Source organism: Periplaneta americana, chromosome 11 (assembly GCF_040183065.1).
Source record: "Periplaneta americana isolate PAMFEO1 chromosome 11, P.americana_PAMFEO1_priV1, whole genome shotgun sequence".
Lineage (NCBI taxonomy): Eukaryota > Metazoa > Arthropoda > Insecta > Blattodea > Blattidae > Periplaneta > Periplaneta americana.
In genome coordinates, this window is record NC_091127.1 from 137883074 (window position 1) to 137891887 (window position 8814).

Here is an 8814-nt window from a genome sequence, read left to right on the forward strand (position 1 = left end):
AACTGAGCTATGCCGGGACACGATCCACGGTGCCGGCCGAACTCCTCTCGTACTGTTTTACGGCCTTACTACCTGCACTTTAGACAATGTAATTCATACATGCAGGAGCGCATATTTAAATGACTTTATGGCCATATTCAACCTCAGTTTGTGACAACTGTTAACAGTTAATACATCACATATTCATTATATATGAGGTCTCGCCCATCTCATTGAATATTACACGACTACTATGAAGTAGCCAATGTGTATTATCACCATTTAATTCGAGAAAAATTCGTTCCGGCACCGGGAATCGAACCCGGGACCTCTCAGCTCTACGCGCTGAGTGCTCTTTCCAACTGAACTATGCCGGGACACGATCATTTAAATATGCGCACCTGCATGTACGACTTACATTGTCTAAAGTGCAGGTACTAAGGCCGTAAAACATTACGAGAGGAGTTCGGCCGGCACCGTGGATCGTGTCCCGGCATAGCTCAGTTGGAAAGAGCATTCAGCGCATAAAGCTGAGAGGTCCCGGGTTCAATTCCCGGTGCCGGAACGAATTTTTATCGAATTAAATGGTGATGATACATATTGGCTACTTCATAGTAGTCGTGTAATATTCAATGAGGTGGGCGAGACCTCATATATAATGAATATGTGATGTATTAAAATCAGTGGTTATAAAGTAAGGAATACAAAATTTGTTGCAAATTTTTTTAACGACATCTGAATGAATATTATTGGGAACGTAACATTCTTAATTTTATGATTAACGATTTGTGACATAGACTACATTATTATTTTATTTTATATAAATTAAATTTCCATTATTTGCTTTATCCCTCTCTTTCTTTTCTTTTATTTTTCTCTTTCCTCCACCTTTGCCACTTCACTTCATGACTTCGAAAAGAAACGTTGTGAAGAAGACGCTAATTGTTTAAGTGAAGTAAACTGGGAATGGCACAAACTGATATGTGCGTTACAGTATTTTCTCATTGATGCGGTACATTTTAGGTTTTCTATTGAGTTCCTGTTTTAATTTGTTTCACTGTTTGTCGAACTACGGTATACGCCAAATATGGCTGTTGAACAAACATAAAAATATCGTGGTTTCAAATAAAATGAAAAAGTTAAGGCATCGAAAATCAATTCGATGATTTGGGGTGTATGGTAAAAACAAACAATATTGCGAGTGGAAAATAATATAATTTAATGAGTAATTTAATACAGGCACAGTTTGCACAAAATAGTTCTCAATACTCGAATCATTACGGATAGCATACCCTAATGTTATTAATGTTTCATACATATTGCTTGTAAGTTATCGGGGACAAAGATGAAGTTTAAAACTCATATATTAACTTCTTGCATTCAACGGCCAAATCCAGGTAAATATTTGGTAAACATAGTTTCCTCCACCAAGGACAGACATTCATTTGGCATCACATATTTTGATGAACGAGTAATGGGGTTTCAGTGTTTCCGTCTTGACTTATTTATAATGTCAACCCAAAAAAAAAAAATTTTTGTTAACACTTTTTAATTATTTTGTGAACGTTTTCACCCTGTGTGGGCATCTTCAGACAATATAGATATCTGTACCTAATGTATATCAAAATTACATAATACATGTGACCAGTTATGCAAATACTTACTTAAAGTTTTAAAAGGCAATTAAAAACACTTTTAAAAATCTAACTAAAAGTACAGCAACAAGATTAATCAATAAGTATAATAAATATGCATATTTAATATCATACTGTGATCGTCCATGACAGACAGAGATCACAACCGGGCTATTATGTGGGATTGATAAGCCGTATTGTTATTATATGTGTGAAGACTCGTAGGAGGAGACATATTTGACAATATGACGCATAATTAAATGTGCATATTTTAACAAAAAATACAATGAAAATGTTTCCAAATCAATGAAGGTATATAGGGTCATGGATAACTAGTATGTTTCTGAATCGGTGTTTAGGCGTGAATAGAAAATGTTATGGATGAATAGGAGGCTTGGAAATACAAGATAAATGTAGTTTACATAAATTTAAATAAGTAATACTGTGATCACTTATTAACAAATATGTTATAAAGATAAAATATTATTGTAAGCCTTCCTATTGATCTATAACATTTATACCAAAACACCAATTTTAGAATCATACCAGTTATCCATGACCCTATATACCTTTATTGTTTTGTAAATATTTTCATGTTAGTCTCTGTTAGAAAAACATAGAGCGATCATCTACGCCAGTACGAGATTAATAGTATACATGATGCTACACTTCACAATGATGTACACTTATAACATTTGATTTTCACTTACCATACAACCGCAACTCTTTATAATAATATTTTTTTATCTTTAAATATTTGCTAATAAGTGATCATAGTATTACTTACTTAAATTTGTGTAAACTACATTTATCTTGTATTTCCAAGACTCCTATCAATTCATAACATTTTCTATTCACGCCCAAACACCAATTCAGAAGGATACTAGTTATCCATGATCCTATTTACCTTCATTGATTTGCAAACATTTTCATGGTATTCTTTGTTAAAATATGCACATTTAATTATGCGTCCTATTGTGAAATAAATGTCCACCTACGAGTCTTCTCACATATACTAATAACAATACAGGTTATCGATCCCACATAATAGCCCGGTTGTGATCTCTATCTGTCATGGACGATCACAGTATGATATTAAATATGCATATGTATTATACTTATTGATTAATCTTGTTGCTGTACTTTTGGTTAGATTTTTAAAAGTGTTTTTAATTGCCTTTTAAAACTTTAAGTAAGTATTTGCATCACTGGTTACATGTATTATGTAATTTTGATATAAATTATTTACAGATATCTATATTGGCTGAAGATGCCCACACAGGGCGAAAACGTTCACAAAATAATTAAAATGTGTTAACAAAAATATTTTTTTGGGTTGGCATTATAAATAAGTCAAGACGGAAGCATTAAAACCACATTACTCGTCATCATAATACGACTTAATGGATAATCTACAAAGACAAATTCAAAATTCTAATTATTACATATTTTGGTTAATTAAGTTTCAGATGGACTTAATGGTACTAAATCAATTATAATAAACACATAATTATAGTCCAGTTATTGATATCGAAATTTTCGGTCTGCCACCTGTTAGTTATAATGGTTCAACCATTTCGCAGAAAAAATGCTTGTTCCCAAATGTTTATCACCCTTCTATTCAGTAAATATTGAGGATACGGCCGTGATTTTCATCTGTATTCATAGAAAATCTAATAAAGAATAATTTATCTCTCTGAAGTATTTCAATATAAGGGTGTTGAGAATAAGGTGCTTAGGAAAATATTTGGGGATAAGAGGGATGACGTTACAGGAGAATTGAGAAAGTTACACAAAGCAGAACTGTAAGCATTGTATTTTCACCCGATATAATTAGGAACATTAAATCCAGACGTTTGAAATGGGTAGGGCATGTAGCACTTATGGGCGAATCCAGAAATGCACATAGAGTCTTAATTGGGAGGCCGGAAGGAAAAAGATCTTTGGGGAGGCTGAGACGTAGATGGGAAGATAATATTAAAATGGATTTGAGGGAGGTGGGATATGATGATAGAGACTGGATTAATCTTGCACAGGATAGTGACCAATGGTGGGCTTACGTGAGGGCGACAATGAACCTCCGGGTTCCTTAAAAGCCTTTGTAAGTAAGTAAGACGTATTTCAATATAGTGGACAGTTTTCTTGTAAATTTAAATTAAAAACCACTAATTTCAAGTCACTGAACAATGCGAGGAGGATATTTAAACGTCGTATCCAGAAAGGAAATTGGAAGGTACTTTACTTAGGGAGACAGACTGCAATCAAGGACTGTCTTGCCTCATTTCAACAAAAAAAAACTGAATATCATATGTAATATAATCAGAGTTAATAGTTCTTTACAGTTAATTTGTTATTCAGTTATGCTCACAAACTACATTTAAGTGCTGTAATGTACTTGGTCTCTGATGTGAGCATACTTGTTTTTCATGTTCATAGCTTTTCTTGTCAATAACGAGCCCATATTGGTTCAACTATAATCATTTAAGGAATAGAAATTTGTAGCCACAATTTGTGATTTTTTTTAACATTTCTCAGATTTGCACGACTCTATTAGCACTTGGAAGTTGAGTTTCAGAGAAGATAATTTATTTCTTAATATTTACACTTCCACTAACATAATTAAAACCCAAGGTACATGACATTTGAAATCATAATGGATGTAAAAAAAATAAAATATTAATAATTGAAGATATAATCTTTGGGGCTCTTATGGCACTCGAAGATATGACTCCATTAAAAAATAAATTTAGGAGGTAAATACTCTCATAATGCATCAACTTTCACACGTCTAAGTTTTTAGATATAAGCCTAGATCATATATGTAACAGATAGGTCGGCTTTATACGTCAGGGTTACTACGCTGCCATCTAGTTGTTACATAAGGAGTCACGTCATAATTCCCATTTGAATTGCATTAGCGACTGTACTGCCATCTCGTGTTCGTTTACGCGGACGGGTGGCGATCCTGGCGGTTGTTCTCGTCGAAGTGCTGCAGATTTTAACATAGCGATGAGTTATCTGTTACATATATCATCTAGGATATAAGTAAAAGAAATTTTCTCTCCACCCTAGTGCACATAACAGGCAGAACCTCAACCAGAGGTATGTATTTTATTAAGAAGAGAACAATTCTCACACCAGTGAAATACTGTCGTATGTCGAAAATTACATATTACTTTCGTAAATTATTTTCAACGATGGTTTACTAGTTGGAGTTATGAAATTCTAATAATAAAATAGTAAATTATCAAAGGTTTCGGTACATATTTATTAAAATATTTTTACAGCAGTATTTTAGTAGGAAATATAAGTCACAATTTTCGAATTACGCGACGGTTTTACTGGGAATACGAATTACAATGGTAGTAAAATTGAAGGATAAGAGAAATGCAGTAGATTAAGACGTCTATTATTATTATTATTATTATTATTATTATTATTATTATTATTATTATTATTATTAATATATATTAATAACAAATATTACACATAAACCGAAGGCCTACCCATGGGATCACCCATTTCCAGCATACTAGGTGAAATATTCTTACACCACATAGAACAGATATACATACTGAACCAAGACAACAGCAAACACGCAGACAACATCATATATTGGCACAGATATGTAGATGACATACTACTATACAAAGGAAACAAATGACAGATCCAAAACCTACATCAACACAAACAAAATACACCCAAAGCTACACTACACATTAGAAATTGAAAATAACAAATCCATAAATTTTCTAGACTTCAAAATAACAAAAGTAGACAACAAACACACATTCAAAGTATACAGAAAACCCACAACAACACACATACACAACATATCCAACCATCCAACACAACACAAACAAGCTGCATTCCGAACAATGGTATACAGACTACTCAACATACCAATAACCAACAGGATTACAACGAAGAACTCAACACAATCAAATATACATAGCACAAGAAAACGGATACAACCCCAACATAATAGACAACATAATACGTAAGACAAAACAAAATCACAAAAAAACAGAAGAATACAACACAAACACAAGAACACAAAAAATACATCACACTAACATACGAAAACAAAAACACACATAAAATTCCAACCGCATTCAAGAAATTAAATTACAACATCGCATACAGAACAAATAACACTCTACAAAAACATCTCAACACACAAAAACACACACAAACAAATACAACCACACAGGCGTATACAAACTCAAATGTAACACCTGCAACAACTTCTACATAAGACAGACAGGCAGATCATTTCAAACACGTTACAAAGAACACATCACAGCCATAACAAAATTACAAAACACCTCCACATATGCAGAACACATCACAAATGCCAACCACACCTACAGAGACATCAACACAGACATGGAAATACTGCACATCCAACCAAAAGCCAGACCTCAACACACTAGAACAATATGAAATATACAGACACACGAAAACACACCCCCAACGATATTCTCAACACATAACTCAATTTCAAAACACATGCACTCTTTGACTCTTCACTACGAACGCACCCTCACAGGAAACAAGAGGCGCCAAGACCAACAACGGCCAGTTCTGAATATGACCCAAAATAGGTCGAAACATGTTAACAAGGTACGTTAAAATTTAACACAAGAAAGTTCTTATCATACATATATTCCGAAGTGATACAGTGTCAAAAGTTGTGTAATCAAGATGTATTATTATTATTATTATTATTATTATTATTATTATTATTATTATTATTATTATTATTGCTGTCACATTGCATTGTTCTTAAGCTGTTTAGATATCGTTCATCCTGAAAATTTTGAAGGATTTTTACAAATCTTTGTTTCATATCCTTCTAAAACTTTCTCCACACATTTCTATTAAAATATATTTCACTGACTTCAGTGTATTTATCTATGTTATTTTACAAGTATTGTGGTTATCTTCGTGTTAAAAAAAAAATTTTATGAAAAGCATGGTAGCTACAAAAATTGACGCACAACACACACAGATAAACATAAGACAATTATAATTTTCAGAATGACAGCAGATGTTGATCGTACTACTAGAAGTAAATAAACATTGAGAATGACTTAATTAAGAAACCTGAGAAATTAAAAGGAAGGAATGAAGCTTTAGAGAAAGAACTGAAACATTGGAGTAAAATTGAAACAAAGATTGAATTGAAATCTACAGAAGAAATTAATGGAACGCTGCATTTGAAGAGGGAATAAAAATATGTCGAAATATCACCAGACGGGCTTTGAATGTAATTTTGAATTGCGAAGGCTGAAAAATAATGAACAAATTCTATGTAGTATCAGAAAAAGTATTTGAATGTAAAGAAAAATAAAAATTCCTGAATTCCTTGAATTTTACGTCATTGCTTCCTTTATCTAATTAACTGTGAATTCAGATATCGCTATGACATTGTTAGTTTATTCTGTTTCCGGGAATATATTCCATGTAATTATTGGATTCCTATAGCGCGGAACATTATGATGGCAGGTTAACCCAGATAAATACGACGGTATTTCTAGGCCTTATACCAATTTTCCTACAACCGAGACGGTATCCAACTGAAGGGGGTGTTAAAAGGTTGATGTGGGGGAACACTGGAGATTTTCTATCCCCATAACAGCAACCGCAAGGAATTAAGGGATTATTTTTATACACCCGTTGGGAGTGTGAGGATACCGGCAAGGCGAAATATCAATTTGTATGCAGAGTAGGTGGGCCCATCAGTTCAGCGGAGTCGACGCCGAGAATGGAGATAGACACAAGATTGTTGTAACAGGCCAGTGTGGGGACTAGGAAAATAATCAAGTAATGCGTGGATTTCAAATATGTGAACATACCCAGAAAAAGACGTCTTAACCACATATAGTTTACACATCATATATCGTGGCATTGAGGATTTTTCATTTTACAAAATCTCATACAGATGCCTTGCAAATTTTTCCAAAAGAAATGTCAAATGTTACGAAAATATTAGCTACAAAATTTTAAAAGTAAAGATAATAATTAGTGATAGCGGTGGTAATAATATTTAATGTAAAAATTCTTTTAATCGCAAAGGTTCTTCTGCGTCGAAAGTCAACGAATTTTCTGTTTTGTAAAGAAACCTATATTTGTTAGAATTCAAGACCGATAGTGGCGGATTACATTACATTAAGAGACAAACACCATTGTGGTATACGAGTTTTTGTAGTGAGTAGGATATAGAGTTACAGTCGTAATTGAACGTCAATCCATCACTGAAACTTAGAAAATGAAGGAACAGTAACTTATGTTACATGTATAAAATGATATTTACTATAAGGAGTCAATTTGGCAATTTGAAGGAATATAATAAATATACCGAACTTCGTTCATACCGGTTGGAGATTAAAATGTCCTATGTACAAATATCCATATACAGGAATGTCCATACCTGAAAATGTCCACACCATATTAATGTCCACTGAATTAAATATCCAGCGGATATAATGTCCAATATATTCAAAGTCCACTAATTTGATTACATAAAATGTCCAATTTAAAAAAGATCCACTATACTTTTCATGATTTTATTCAACTTCTTCGTCCTATGTCTCTGGCTACAGCTATACGAAATTTTAAGTTATATGATATAGCACGAAAATACCGTTTAATGTGCATTTGAGCCGAAATATGGTATAGTTCCTGGGTAGCTTAGTCGGTAGAGCGTTGGAAGCCAGATTTGTATAATACAGAAAACCACAAATTCAAGTCGCACAGTTAGTATGCACTCAATGCTGGGCTCTGGCGTTCTGTCAACCCACTTGAGGTATGTGGATATAAAAGAAACTTGAGCCAGGGTCTGGTATAGTTCCTGGGTAGTTCAGTTGGTAGAACGTTGGCGCGCTCAATCAAAGGTTCCGACTTCGATACCCGGATATGGAACAAATTTTCCCTTGGTATTATTCAAGCATTTAACGTAGGTAGTTGTTAATTTTATACTGATAGTACCTCCTTACTATGTTTGCTATTCTCCTTCGGCTAGCTGAGTGTTAGAGAAGGCCGTATGGCAGTGATGTCAACTGATGCCCATAGGAGCAAGCGCGCGCTTTAGAGCCCAGGAGAGCCTGAGCGCTTTACAGCGGAAAGGAAAGAGACAGAAGAAAGAGGTAGTATATGCCGCTTGGTCGAGCTATATACAGGGATGGGAAGCACTAAT

At 33.8% G+C, this 8814-nt stretch overlaps 1 non-coding gene across 1 annotated transcript; it reads left to right on the forward strand.

The window, feature by feature from the left end:
- Positions 1-467: 467 nt before the first annotated feature.
- TRNAY-AUA (transfer RNA tyrosine (anticodon AUA)) lies at positions 468-544 on the forward strand. The gene has a single exon. It is a non-coding gene; the product is annotated as a tRNA-Tyr (tRNA).
- The last annotated feature ends 8270 nt before the right edge of the window (positions 545-8814 follow it).